General features: G+C 38.4%; 1 protein-coding gene across 10 annotated transcripts in view; it reads left to right on the top strand.

Moving 5' to 3' along the window:
- The window catches only part of LOC129770360 (myb-like protein Q), a 185,606-nt gene that overhangs the window by 81,187 nt on the left and 88,212 nt on the right, over positions 1-16,207 (top strand). The gene's annotated exons all lie outside the window — the stretch shown is intronic.

The following is a 16,207-nucleotide window of genomic DNA, read 5'->3' as shown; positions in this document are numbered from 1 at the left end:
CGTGCAATTATGAAAGTGAAACTGTTTCTAGTTAGGATAGTCTAACACGTATATTTTTGAATAGAAATTCATATTGACAGAAACTTTTCACAAATCAAACAAACAAAGGTCAAACCATACACAACCCAAATATATTCAATGATAGTTTGAGAGATGATCTTCAGATTTAATCAGTGCTCAAATGGTACACTTATCTTATCATATGGTACAGGTTATCTTGTGGAACACCTCCTACAACGAAACAAGGAAAGCGTTCATTACATGAATAAAACACGCATAGAAAATAATTCGCACTGTTAGTTTTAGGAATTAGAAAAACATGAATCAGTGTGTAATTCAATCAAAAAATCAAAATCAACTGAATCGATATAAGAGATATTATAAAAAATAGTTTCGAAAATTACACCAGCGTTCCTATACTACTCCTGCCATATTATCTTCAAACTGCAAACTGCGAAATCCTCCAGATGAAATATGATTTCATCAACTTTATCAACCAGCTTTCATTTGGTTCCTGGGACGTTCCTATAGGACTTTTCCATATTTCTGTTAGAATGAAAAACTAAAAAAAAACTTTTGATGATGTATAATTCAATAAAGAATGATCGCACCGCAAACCGAAAGGCAGTTTTCAAAACTCCAATAAATTCTGTACAAGAGTAATTTATTGCTTGACGAAAAAAAAATTGGATTTTTCCCATCGGTTTCAAGAAGAATCAAAAACAGGTTTTTTGTAGTGTTTTAGAGAATCATCTGCAATTTTGCAAATGTTGCAGTAAGTTCTGATATTAGCAGTAAAATTTTTAGCCTAGCCTATTTCCAAAATATTTGTGAATGTTTCAGCCGTTTTTAGCCGATCGAAGTTTTTGGTAAATTGGAGAAACACTTCATCGAAAATTGTACCGAAAATAAACAATTCTATGCATACTCTCAGAATGAATGATACGTAACCTTTGTTTTCATGAGTGTGTGAGTGAGGAGTGCGTGTATATGTGGGAATGCGTATGTATAAGTGTGAGTTTGATCACTCGTTGCTCGTACCTACTCGTATACAAATTCACCGAACTGTACCGTGGCTCGCCGTGAACATTTTTGCCAAATCCCACAAGGATTGTTGTAGACTGCTCGAATCACCATATGTTCCTTCTCTACGCATGATTGGTTTCACCCGATCTAACGTTCCTTCAATCTTGATGAGTGCACGAATGGTTTTTATAACTTTATAACAATCCTGATACTGACATCCGTTGCTCCGTTCTTGAGTTGAATCGCGAGGAACGGATACCAAATATTTTTTATTCATATAGATATACAAAATTGCTAAAAAATGACTTTCCAATTTTCCTTCTTTCCAAATGGTTTTCATAACTTTTTTGGCATAAAGGGTGTGTCACATCAAATTGCATCACGGAAAAAACGCTGTAGAAATTTAATTTTTAGGAATTATATCTTCAGCTTTCGTTTATAATCAGATAAGAGTGTATAGATCACGTTGGCCATGCTTCACTGTCAATTTTTCGTAAATTTGGGAAAATGTCGTCGAACGAAAAAAAGCGTCGTGAATTAATCCTGTGCACTCATTTCGAGAATCCGGAGTTGTCACATCGGGATATCGGTAAGATGCTGGGAATCGTCCAATCCACGGTCAGCAGAGTACTAAAACGATACTTCGAGAACCTAACCATCGACCGGAAGGTGAAGAACGGCAAAAATGGATGCTCCGTCAGTGAAAAAGATCACAAGCGCGTAGCTAAGCAGTTTAGACGTGATCCGAGAAGTTCGGTCCGGGATGTCGCCAATAAGCTGAATTTGTCAAGTTCATTCGTCCAGCGGACCAAGCAGCGGGAGGGCCTGCGTACATACAAGGTTCAGAAGGCTCCTAACCGCGACGAAAGGCAAAACATGGTGGGGAAGACGCGAGCCCGGAAGCTGTACACCGAAATGCTGACGAAGCCGCATTGCCGGGTAATGGACGACGAAACCTACGTCAAAGCGGACTTTCGTCAGCTGCCGGGCCTGTTGTTCTTCTCCGCAGAGGACAAATTCAGCGTTCCGGAGGAGATTCGCAAGCAGAAACTATCCAAGTTTGCCAAAGAGTACATGGTGTGGCAAGCGATCTGCTCTTGCGGAAAACGGAGCGCCCCCTTCGTGATGACCGGCACGGTCAACGGGCAGGTTTACCTTAAGGAGTGCCTACAGAAGCGCTTACTACCAATATTGAAGCAGCACGGGGGCCCGACCATCTTCTGGCCGGATCTCGCTTCGTGCCACTATTCAAAGGACGTGTTGGAGTGGTACGAAGCCAACGGGGTTACCTTCGTGCCTAAGGAAATGAACCCGCCCAACGCGCCGGAGCTTCGCCCAATAGAGAAATATTCGGCGATTATGAAGCAGGCCCTCCGGAAGAACCCAAAAGTTGTCAAATCGGCGGCGGACTTCAAGAGAAAATGGATTTCTGTTCAAAAAAAACTACAATCTGACGTTGTACAGAATCTTATGGACGGGGTAAAGAGGAAGGTGCGAGCATACGGGCTTGGGCTCGAAGTATGAATAAAAAGAAAATGCCAAAAGTTGTTTAATAGTTTTTATTTTACTGTCTAAAATTTTCAAAAGGATCGGTCTACTGGGCGAATTTCTACAGCGTTTTTTCCGTGATGCAATTTGATGTGACACACCCTTTATAAACCTGACGCAGACTAAGACGCATAAATCCTGATCCTGACTGTTGAATCCGTTGCTCCGTTCCTCAGTTAGATCGTGAGGAACGGACACCAAATCATTTTTATTTATATAGATTAGAATTGTGATTAGAAAGAAAAGATTGCAAAATGTTTTTAACAACAGCGATAATGGAGAAGAGAGCACGCTTATTCCACAGAGGCGAGAGCGAATAACAGTAATACTATATCGCTAAGTGAAAACTTAGTTAGTTCGCCTTATTTATGTTTCCGATATAAATGATTAAATGAAATAATTATTCTTTTGTTTCAAAGTTTCGGCAGACATTTCAAAATATTTCAGATACAACCGTGTTCCAACCAACTTGCAGAAGCACTGCTATTCCTGCAGCTTTAAAATTAGCGACCGCTATGAACCTTCTGGCCAGTAGGTCGTACCAAATTAATGTAGGAGGGAAAAATTTTTACATGGTGTGGCTCAACCAACAGTTTCATCAGTGTTCATGGAAATGATGTCAGTTTTGAACAGAAGCTCCAGTATAACTGAAAGTTCATATCGCATGATTGCATCACCTGGTATTTATATATACACACCTCATTCATATATACACACCTTATTTACAGTGGAGGCGATCTGGCGTAGTGTTAACATCCATGCCTCTCACGCTGAAGGTCACGAGTTCAATTCTCACTCCCGACATTCTTCCAAAAATGGAAGTAAAAAGTTACGAACCAGCCAAATGAGTTGAAAATCACTATAATACAGATAAAAAAAAAAAAAAAAACCTTATTTACAGTTCAGATACTGGCCTTTAATCTGCCGAGTGAGACGAATTTCTCGTTTGTTTTTCGTCGAGTTAGACGAGTTACTCGTCTGTTTCTTGTCGAGCTCGTCAACTGGAATATCAATGCCATAGTTTTGTAGTTTTAATAGTAGCAGACAGTGAGGTACACAATTCAAGGCTTTCGACATATCTATGAAGATAGCGGAACAAATTTTTCGTTGGTCGAGATCGGTCGATAATTACTAACATTATTCTTTTGACCACTTTTATATATAGGAACTACTTTAGCAGATTTCAAACAATTAGGAAAGACACCGTCCTCGAGAGATTGATTGATCAAATCCGTTAATTTGGGATCAAATAGTGGTATGTTCTTTTTTAATAGTTTTGACGGGATTCCATCTATACTGACTGCATTTGAATTTTTAGGCCAAGAATATAATTACTTATTTCATTAGTTGCAGCAGGTAGCATAACAATAGATCTTTGAATAGTTACATGAGAAGTAAAATTTTGCATTTCATTGTTGAATTTTCTCAGCAGCTGAAAACAAAAAAAAACTATTTTAAGTAATACTGTCTCAAGTATTTTTGCGGTGGAAATTCCTCAATTAAGAACTGTGGAAGTTCCCTTCCCTCTTCCCCGCCCTTCTTCAATGCAGAGCATTACTTATAAACAACCCCTTTCTTACTTGGTATGGACAATATTAAAACGAAAGATACATAAAATTGAATTGAATCACTTCTAAGCGATAAATACACCACTGATTTCTCGTTTGTTTGAGAAACCCCATAAGTCCACCAACTTTAAAACGTTATATTTTGAGCTTAAACTGTCATTTTGATGAAAAAGTGGCTTCACATAATATGCTTTGGGTGTAATAACCGAATCTGGTAGCAACAAATAGGAGGATAAGCGTCAAAATTTTGAGAAAAGCAGTTTTTAATAGTTTTCCTGCAAGCACGTCAAATGGACTTATGGGGTTTCTCAAACAAACGATTCAGTTATCATACCGATGGTTCGGGTTCGATTTCCGCTCTGGCCGGAGGATCTTCCTCAAAGTAACTTCTTCTGACTTACACTGGAACACATGTATCGTGGAACTTGTCACTCAGAATACAATCAAGGTGTGTTTTTTTTGCAGAAGGATTTTCAACTTAAGAAGTATAATAAAAAATGCAAGAGTAAAACATTTGAGTAAAACGTATGGTTTGTTCGGAGCAGTTGAAATATGCAATACTTTTGTAGTTCTACATCAATATAGCATGATATTTTCCTAGTTGTATGATTGTTGTATGATGCGGAGGCTTAAACACGAATATAGCTCCGGGGTCCTATCTCAGTATGTGCAATTAGAACGAACACTGTGAACCGCTAGACTACGGGAGAATCACATAATTATTTTCATTCGGGCCCGAATTTCTAAATAATTGAAACATCTGTGAAGAAAGTACTCTTTAAGTGAATTCCTTAGAATGTTTCCTTCAAACTTGTCTTAAAAAGACTTCAATGCATATTTCGATACGTAAGAGACGAACTCGTCCCTTCTTTGAATTTATATCGGGGTTTTCAATAAGAGCGCTACAAAAGTTTTTTTTAAATAAAACAAAAACGGTTTTGGATATCAATGAAATTCTTCATTCACGTGAAAGTACATTCGATGCCATTATGTATGGAACTCGATTTCTTTTTGGTGGCCACCACGGGCTCGCTTCCAGACGCTGAACCTAATTTTCGACGGTTTTCAAGCATAAATCGGCCGATACTGCTGCAATTTCACGTTCGATATTCGTACGCAGTTCATCAATCGGAAATAGTCTAACGGCGTCAAATTTGCACGACCGAGACGGCCAATTGACTGGGCCATTTCGTGAGATAACACGCTCACCAAACTTGGTTTTCAATAAGTCGATAGTTAATAGTTAGTTAGTTCTTATCATCCGATTCGGGCCAAACAAATTCGGTTATCATTGAGCGGTAGCGATTCCCATTCACAGCAACGTGCCGGTCTTGATCATCACGGAAGAAGTACGGCCCAATGACGCCACCGGACCATAAACCGCTTTTTTTCGGGATGCGATGGTGACTCATGGAGTACGTGTGGTTTGCTGCCTGACCAATAACGCATATTTTGCTTATATTATTGATTTTGCATTCAGTCAGAAATGAGCCTCATCGCTGAAGATGATTTTTCCATAAAAAACCGGATCATTTTCAAGTTGTTGATCAGCCCAATTCACGAACATACGACGCTTCTGGTGGTCAAGCGGCTTCAGTTTTTGCGTCACATTGATCTTGTAAGGATGTAGGCCAAGATCTTTTCGAAAAATTCGCCACAACGTCACAGAGATGCCCAACGCTTGAGAACGACGTGCGAGAGACTGATTTGGGTCTTCCTCAATTGATGCGCTAGCGGCAGCAATACTCTCGACACTAAGGGCACTTCTTTGTCTCACTGGCACGGGAACATTTTGTACTTTTGTGGATTCAAATTTATCTACTAGACGCTCAATTGTTCGTCTGTCAGGACGATTATGACGACCATAAATTGGACGTAGCGCTCTTAAAGTTGAGGCCATTGACTCCGAATTTCGGTAGTAGAATTTAATAATCTCGACTCGTTGTTGGATCGTATATATTTCCATTGTGAAATGGCAAACCTTACTGAAAAGAAATGTCAAGAGAGAGGGGAAAATATGGCGTCGTTTGCTGTCCCTATCGGTCTACTTTTGTAGCGTCCCTATTGAAATACCCGTTTTCACTTCGATGTAAAATATTACATCCACCTGCCTACGTATAAACATAACATTGTGATATATCGATTTATACTTTTGTAGACTACATTTGTTAGATACATATGAATACATGAATCAATGAGAACGTTGAAAAGGATTTTTGTGGTTTTTGAGACGTCGAGACCGAATGCCCCTTAGCAGTTCATGTGATTTTCGGAAAGCTGAGACTTTTTACACACCATCAGTGTTGCCACATGTACAGATTTATCTGGAAAGGTACAGATTCTTTCGTCATTTCTGGTACAGACTCTGTACGGTACAGTTTACAGATTTTCGTCAAAAAGTAAAGATTGGTACAGATTTTTTCCGGTGTATGAGCATCATCAAACACACGAGTGATTCGAGGCTAGCAAATGTTAATGTGCATTAAACTCGACTCGTATTGCGTCACCTCGGCGGCTAGGGACCGTCTCCTCGATAGATGGTCATTTCGCCCCCCTCACAGTGACCTCAGAATATATTTCATCACGGAAAAATAATGAAAATTGCCGGCGGCTTTAATACGTTAGTACTAATATTTGTAGTAAGTTAATCTAGATGTAAAGTAAGCAAGTAAACATAATATTTCCTTGTAAACAAATGAGTATTTTTCCATATTTGATGATTTTTCTCTACAATGAATAATTTCAATGGTACAGATTTTTTGAAGAAAAAGTACAGATGAGAAAGATTTTTTCCCTTCTGGTACAGATGTAAATGTGGCAACACTGCACACCACATTAATAATCAAGAAAGGTTTTTTTTTTTTGTTTTTGAGCTAAATTATATTGTAAGCTATTTTTGCCGATTTTTTGCCATTGTTTAAAAGTATGCAACTTTCTCACCGTTTGAGGAATTTTGGAGCTTTCTACAGAAAATGAAACATATTTAGATGAACGTTCTTTCCTAAATTTATTTATCTAAATTGTCTGAATGCTCAATTCCTTCCAACTCCTCCTCTCTCTCAAAGGGGGGCTACCATACGAATGAAACACAAATTTCTGCATAACTCGAGAACTACTCAAGCAAAGGAGTAAGGGTAGAACTCGAGGAAGGAATCGTCCGATTTGGGATGTCATCATTTTATTATATTTCCTAACCAAACATGTATTCCATGTAAGGAAGTAACATATTATTTGCAAGTGATTGCAAAATTATCAACAAGAATTGTGTCTAAAAGTAACTTGATATTATAATGACGAGTTTTGTTGAAGTAATAGGAAATTTATAGTAAAAGGAATTTGTAAAGGGTGAAAATTTATCACCGAACAGTTGTGCAATTGAATCCCTGAACATTCGCTTAGTAAGAAAACGTGAATGTGTGAAGGTATTGATAAAAAATCCATTTTAGGCGAGACGAAATTTGCCGGGCCTGCTAGTAACATATAAATATGCAGGAAGGAATATATGTCCATCATTGAGATATATCTGTTGAAATATATCTCAATAAGGAAAATACATCCTTGCTTGAATCTCATATAAAAATATAGGGGTAGTGGAGATAATGTGGTCACGTGGGGTAAAATGGTCACCTGCTATTTTGGTAGTATAACTATTGACTATTAACACCGTATTGATAGTCATCTTATGTTTGAAGAATTCAATGACTTTTGAGTCACCCTGTACTACAATGAAGCTGTCGCATGTCAAGATATAAATGAAAGCAAAAAAACGCTCTCTCGGTTGCCATTCGGCCGTAGGTTTGTGCGTTTCGAATTTAAGGAATTCCTGGTGAAATTTAATTTATTTGACCTGATATTTGCGACATATCAACAGTTTGGACGACTGTTCACATATTCTAGGGGCGGTGAACAAATATTTTGTTCAATTTCAGTGATTATTTCGCATATTTCGCATTTCGTTGTTTGGGGGGTAAAGTGGTCAGTAGAGGATTATTACTGACAATGTTCTGTTTTCAAAAGCTGATATACCTTATCACCTTCTGCTCCTTAAGAGGTCCGTTTTGTGGTTTTCACCCAGGAAAAATATGCCACCCCAACCAAAACCAAGCCTCATTTTGAAAAACGTTATATGCTTCCTACTACGTTTTTGTACGAATGAGAAAATTTCAATTACGATTCTAGATGAATAGGCCTAGCTCATTTCATGCATGTACTTAATATTTCAATAATGATTTAAACAAATTTGGCCAAGAAAACACGCATAAATCTATCTCTTCTAGCGTGATATGTGCAAGCCACTCACTAAAAAATGTTCGATTTTTCAACCTTTTTTCTAATAGTGAAAAATGTACTATTTTCAATTTTCATAATAAAAACCGCTTACTATCTTGAACTACAATAAGTTGAGCTACAATATTCTTCGAAGAACGGGAATTTTAGTGGTATGTAGGCACAGGAAACGAGCATATTCCTTAGGGTGACCACATTCCTCCCAGTTCCCCTATGGTCCTTCAAGTCTGCATATACTCAAAAACCATAAAACTTTTTTCATCGATTTAGCCTAGAATAGATAATCTAGGTCACTTTTCAGGAGGCGATCTGGCCCCGAGTTAAATTCTCACTTCCCACACTCTTCCGAAATGGAGGTAAAGTAACGAACCAGCGAAAGTTTTCAAAGACACTGTAATACAAAAAAGGTCACTTTTCTTAGACCGTTTAATAAAACTACTTTCGTTCGATGAGAAAAGTTCGATATTAGGTTAAGCGGATTAATAAATTTCATATACAACACATCTCAAATACGAAAAATATACATTTCAAAACTGTTGATATGTAATGTTTAAATATCTCAGTATTTCAAAAATAGCTAGAATCTGTTTGATTTTGTTCATCGAAAACCACAAAGAAATAAAAATTATAATGGTTTCATTTGAAAATAGGCAATTTAGGTAAATCAACATTTTTTCTAGACAGTTCACTTAAATATCTTCAATTTTCTGGTAAAAATGTTCAAACGTCGATTTTGCAGACTACGTAATTTAGGATGATGCACTCTAAGGGCCAAATAGAAAGAAAAAAAATGCGTGCATTTAATTTGAATCTTGAAAGAAGGACACTCCCACAAATTGAGCGGATTAAATTGAATTTGATATGGATTTTAGAACTGCTTCATGAAGTGACAAACAAAACATAAGCTTTTGGCGCCTTTTGTGATATTTATAGCAATTAGCATTGCGAATCCCGAAGATCTCGCTGTAACTATCGTTTAGGAATTTTGTGATTGGCGAACCTTCGAGATGTGTTGGTCAATCACTAAATGTTAATTTTTACAATAGAACTCTTATACGGTACTATCACGAAGGCTCAAACTATTGTAATCCTTGCAGTGAGATGGAAAAACACACATAATTAGACAATAAAAAAGAACGTAGTCTCTGGCGTAAAATATACTTATGATAGATTAAAATTTCAAGATACTTTGTTCGATTAATAACTGAAATTACTTGTATTGAAATCAATAACTATATATGTCGATAGTTACATTCAGGCCTAATCCCCATTACTTCAAATAGCTTCTATAAATGGACAACTTAATTATAGTAACTTGCGATGAAACACGCTGCGAAGTATCATTCTCGTAGTCACGCATTTCCCAACCGACCTACCATTTACGACGTGTAGTTTCCAAAAACCTGCAACTCATTCCCATATGACTAAACCTTAACCTTTCTCACCTGGAGCAACTTGTACCACACACGTGCAGACACATACATACTACTGTCCTTATGCTCTACCCCAGGCGGGCCATCAAAACGATTACCACTTACTTAAACGAAGCGAACGCATCCCAAACGTCTAGTCTTGACTATATGATGACGACTTAACTCAACGATTTCCCGTCCATCCGTAATAACACTCATTCCTCCACTTTGAATTGCAAACTAAGCCACCACAGTCAACACAGTAGAAAAAGAAACTTTTGGTCCGACAGAATTATTCATGACGATGGCGAATATTAAAACAGTTTTGATAAAAAATAAACCATTTGATCAGACACCTTCGCAGCAGACCCCCGAAAAACTTTCACTAGCCGTAACTCGCGCTCTCTCCGCGTTTCTCATTCTCTTGGCCGCCGACTCAGCTGCTCAGGTTTATGAATCTTATGTTTTTTTTCTGTCTCAAATTTCTGACGTGATTCCGATAACTATTTCATAAAAAATCACTTTCTGTATCCAGTCGGACTTATAACATTTACCACAGCTAAGGTACTCGCACGCCCGCAAAAACTGGTTCCATTTCTACGTATGATTTTGTTGTTTTCTTTGTTGTGAAAGATCAGGTGTCTCCGGAGTGCGATGTGCGATGGCTAAAGGGATTACGCCTCCGGGAAGAAAGTACGCCGTTGAGCAGCCGTAGCACAAAGGTCAAAATGGAAGAAGGAATGCACAAATTTTACCCACTGCTGCGGCTGTTGCTGGGAGCCGACAGGAATCCGGCGCAGCGAAACTAAAGGTCTGATCGGTAGTCACAACCCACAGGCGCAGGCGGCGATGGCAACGAGGTGGTGTGGACCTCGTTGCCATAATAGACTGCGGTGATAAGCCGGTCGGAATGTGGGAGGGCAGCAGTTGGACACGGTAAAATATTGGTCTGATATTTGAAGGTAACGGAACCACTTTCACTCTTCACTCGTGCTGGGAAATGTCGCTGTGTGGATGTGGAAGAATGAATTGCAAATCTCGGTGCCGATCCTAACTAAGGAGACTGGATTGAGCCCGGCTTATTTCTTGTGCGCACACGAGTTGTCGACGTCGTGAGTCGTGTTAATGAAGATCTCGATACGGGCCAACCGTGGAGACAGTTTTATTAATTAGATTTGGACCGTTTGACGAACCGACTTTTGCGATGAGAAAAGTTACCATTTTTCTATGAGCAGAGTAGATGCAACTTTGAAGAGCTTAAGCGAGCAGCATCCTCTTCGTAAAACGCGATGTACACTACAACACTGAGACCATTAGTTTGATCTGTTGTAGTGATGGCGCAGCTTGATCGAAACCACCCTGAATGGGCTATGTGAACTAATTGAGAAATAAAGATGACCAATGAATTAGAAACTTATTGTAATTCATGTGAAATTGACGTTAATTTTGTAAAAGAGTGAGAATTTTTCCATCTAGTTCTATAGTTATGAATCATTGGAATTTTAGTTTTTTGAATGGTTCGTGCCTTGACACAACAATAAAGTTCAAATGTTCAGTCTTATAAATGAACATAGTTATTATATCCCACACTACATACTTAATTTCAACCGGCTTCTTATATATCTCTGGAAACTCAGAAAAATGGAGTGGTTCTATAGTTATGATACGCAGTGTATCAATAATCCAATTTGGCTGCCGCTACAAAATAGCTGATTTCATATTTTCTAAAACAATTAGTTGATTGGGATAGGGGAAGTGGGGGCAAGGTGGTCACCCTAAGGATTATGCCCATTTCCTGCGCCCACATACCGCTTCAATCCCCGTTTTTTGAAGAATATTGTAGTTCAACTCATTATTGTTCGAGATAGCAAGTGACTTTCACTATAAAATATTAAAATAGTACATGTTTCGCCATTCGAAAAAAAAGTTGAAAAATCGAACTTTTTTTGACCGCGAGTTAAAGTGGTCACTCGCATATATCATGCTAAAGGAATACATTTATGCGTTTTTTCGTCCAAATTTGTTTAAATCACTATTGAAATAGCATGAACATGTATTCAATAAGCTTGGCCTATTCACCTAAGGTTGTAATTTAAATTTCAAATAATAACCGTTTCGCATAATGAGGCTTGGTTTAGTTGGGATGGCATATTTTTCCTGGCCAAAGCCACAAAAGGGACCCCTTTAAGAGCAGAATGTGATAAGGGGCTATCCACATACCACGTGGACAACTTTAAGGTGGGGGGGTTGTGTAGGGGGTACGCGAAAGTAAACGCTTGTCCACAGTGAGGGGGGTAGGGGTTATGAATAGTGTTCACGTGGACACGGGTAATAAGTATAGTATAAATGAAGTCTGAAATTTATTCACAATTTTCAAAAAAAAAATTAGAACTGTTCACCCTTTGTACTTCGTATTTTTTTAATAATAGAATTGAGCTGCCTGAGAGTGTTGCCCTGTCGAACATCCATCTTTTTCTCATATTGTTGAATTTCTTCACTGTAATGTATACTTTCAGACTATCTCACATAAAAATCACTCGGGATCTCGGGATCAAATGGGTTAGATATATATATATATTTTTTTTCTGTATTATAGTGACTTTCAACTCATTTGGCTGGTTCGTCACTTTTACTTCCATTTTTGGAAGAATGTCGGGAGTGAGAATTGAACTCGTGACCTTTAGCGTGAGAGGCATGGATGTTACCACTACACCAGATCGCCTCCGATGGGATAGATACGTAAGAGTACGCATTACCCATTTCTTTCCATTTCTGATACATCTGCATACTTTCCTTGTGATACCCGCAATCCTACATTGCACAGCTGTGGTATCAATCTCTTTCGGTAGTTTGTCCCGAAGTTTTATCTTTTGTGCAATTTTTTTTTTTTATCCAAAATATATATTTTTATTAAGGCTCATATGGCGTCAGCCTAACGGGGCCGGGAGTTCAATTTTCTACAATGTTTGCTTACAACTATGTTAGTAATATGTAACCGATTACTCGCGGTTGGCTCGAGGTTAGTATTACAAGTGTTCTCATAATTGGTATGTTGCAGTCTTCGATGCTCTGTACGTGTGCCCGACACGGGATACCTGCTATTGGGATGCAGCTGACCATTAATCAGCAACGCCCCCCTAGTCTGTACCCCATATCTAGCGTGGTGCGTCTTTCTCGACTCGAGGAATCCAGGATAGAATGGTCACTAGCCGGCGCAATCATCAGCTCGTGTAGAGTTGTCATAAGCGGTACAACCTTTGGCTCTTGTTGAATGATCAGTGGACTGCACAACCTTTGGCCCGTGTATCTGTAAAGAGTGTGTGTATGTATTGCCGCGACTAAGTAAAAGTTTATCGTTTGGATAGGAGGGATATGAAACGGGGATACAACGAAGGAAACATCATTAAACGTTGACATCGACGTTCCTGAGGAACAGGTATAGATGAAGCAGAAGATCAGGATCACGGCTACCTAAGATATCCCGGACGGGGATATCCGATTGTCTGCCTTGTGCTCTCAGTACTCTAGAGAGCTGAGAGCGAGCAGCATGGAACCGGATACACGACCAGACAACATGCTCGATGTCGTGGTAGCCATCGCCACAATCACAAAGATTGTTTGCTGCGAGCCCAATGCGATAGAGATGCGCGTTTAGGTTGTAGTGATTGGACATAAGCCGAGATATCACGCGAATGAAATCACGACCTACATTCAATCCCTTGAACCATGCACTCGTCGAGACCTTAGGGATAATCGTGTGTAATCAACGACCGAACTCATCTTCACTCCACATGCGCTGCCAACTTACGAGCGTATTCTGACGAGGAATGTGGAAAAATTCATTATAAGCAATTTGCCTTTCAAAAAGTGTGCCTTCTGAAGCGCCCACCTTAGCTAGCGAGTCCGCTTTTTTGTGCAATGTTCTTAAGAGCGGACTCGCTAGCTAAGGTGGGCGCTTAATGCAATGTTCTTAGCTATTTTTTCAATCTTTTTTCCGCTTCAAGATTACCTAATATTTTCATATTGGGCAGAGTTGAGGGCAATTGGGTTGATCTAGGTTCTTGTCAATTAAATTCAAACCAAAACAACCAAAAAGTCCATCAAACAAACAAGACTTTCACAAATATCTTGACTTTCGCTTCACCAGGGCAAATACCTTGCCAAATCACGAACATACGAGCTAATTTATCCATGAATGTGAATTCAAATCTGGCAGGGACACCATCCAGGTAAGATTTTTTGGATAGGAAACTGTCCGAAAATCATCTTTAAGTAAGTTTTCAAGTCAAGTAAGTCGTCAATTAGTAAGTATTCTTCGTTGTATTTCATGAACGTTTGGTCATATCTGAATAGTGATGGTTTACCAAGACGGGTCAAAAAAGCATATAGTATCACGCCAGAAAAAGACAAAATCTTCTGAAGGGACTTCTATGACAGCTTTTTCTGGAATTTGACCATTTTTTATTTTGTGTTTTCCTGGGCACTTTGCAGACCTAACGAGATATTATTTTTTTTGTCCAGTCTTTTCGGAAACAACGGACTTACAGTGCATTCCATCATCCATAACGACGCAACCATATTTCATCAGTAAATTCTTGGAGCGTTTCTTTGCTTCTAAATTTTACTTCGCATTACGGTTCGATACAGCTTGTGCCTCGACACTTCTCAACCCACCATTGGTTTTTTGAATTTAGGATTGCGAAGCTCGTACCATTTCCACCGTGTCTATCGCAATTCAATTATTTCCTTGATCCGCGGAAATGCAAAAAATGTCCACGTGGACAAGGGGGGGGGGTGTATTTAGTAAAAGTTCACGCACGCTTGAGGGAGGGGGGAGTCTAAAATCATGATTTTTCTGTCCACGTGGTATCTGGACAGCCCCTAAGGTATTATCATCTTCAGTAAACAGCAAATTGTAAGTCATTATCCACCACTGACCACAAGCCCCCAAACATGAAACTAATTTGTATGTGAGTTAATAGCTAAGATTGAACAAAATACCAGTTCACCTCCCCTAGAATATGTAAACAGTCGTCCAAACTGATGATTTGTCCAACATATCAGATTTAATAAACTAAATCTCACGAGAATTTCTTTGGATACCTTGCGCACAGAAATACGGTCGAATGGCTATCGAGAGCGCGATTTCTGTTTTTATTTATATTTTGACATGTGACAGCCCCATTGAAGTACTGGGTGGCTCAAAATTCATGAAACTCATCGAACATAAGGTGACCATCAATACGGTAGCTTTAATCAATAGTTATACTATCAAACAAGCAGGCGACCACTTTGCCCCCAGTGACCAATGTACCCCCACTACCCCTATGTGTATCAAATAAATGGACTTGACTTGGAGAACACACTACATTATAAACAACATAAATTCAAAAAAATTGCCACCACAAAATGGCCGACTGTGTATTTTTCTGCAACTCCCTTAAAATTAACTATTAAACTATATGACTATTAAACTATTATTTAACTAGCTGACCCGGCAAACGTTGTTCTGCCATATAAAGCATTTCTGATGAATTTGTTGTTAGTTAAATGAAAAATAATTAATGTATAAGTGTAAGTGTACGATACGATAAACAAACGGGAGATGTTTGTGAATCATTTGTCCATATTTGTGTTTGACATACCGAGGAATGGAGCAAGGAAAAAAATATGAAAAACTTTAGTCTATTCCTTTTATTAATTCAACGTATTTCATTAACGTAACTGGCATGTATGGTGTTTTAAAAGCTAAATGTAAAGTGAAAAAATTAATAAATTAAATTTTTGCCACAAAGTAGAAAAATAAAACTCGTTGGTGAAAATACTCGACTCGTTGGTGAAAATACCGGAAGCAATTTTACATTATTAAGATTTGAATGAAAATTATTACTCAAAGTTGTTTAAATACTTTGGAGACTTAACTATTATTCTATAAATCTCCTTGCATTTCCATCAAAACTTTATCCATAATATAACATCATCAAAGACAATTTTTGTTCAAGATTTTTCCCAACATTACACATATTAGAGACTATTTAATGTTTTTGGCAGAGTGTTTTCATTTATAATTTTTGTTGTGAGAGCCTGTTCTTTTCATCCGAAAATATATTACCATTTTCCCTTCACATAAATGGACACAAAGTTCAAAGACATCTGTGTCCGATTGCGTGGCATATTTGCACAACCCGATTGGACTTGATTCGAACGGATTACAGAATGCAATATTGCGATCCGTTCGGATAATTCTGACTTGAGCGGATTTTAGAATACAGGAGAGTAGTTGATCAGTTCTAGATGGATGTGGAATTTCCGAGGAAATTACACTATCGATTTCCTCTGACCGTACAAATTTTTTTTCCTCAGAAA

The sequence above is a fragment of the Toxorhynchites rutilus genome, chromosome 2 (genome assembly GCF_029784135.1).
Source record: "Toxorhynchites rutilus septentrionalis strain SRP chromosome 2, ASM2978413v1, whole genome shotgun sequence".
Classification (NCBI taxonomy): domain Eukaryota; kingdom Metazoa; phylum Arthropoda; class Insecta; order Diptera; family Culicidae; genus Toxorhynchites; species Toxorhynchites rutilus.
Note: the sequence above shows the minus strand (reverse complement) of the source record. Positions and strands in the feature narration are given on the sequence as shown.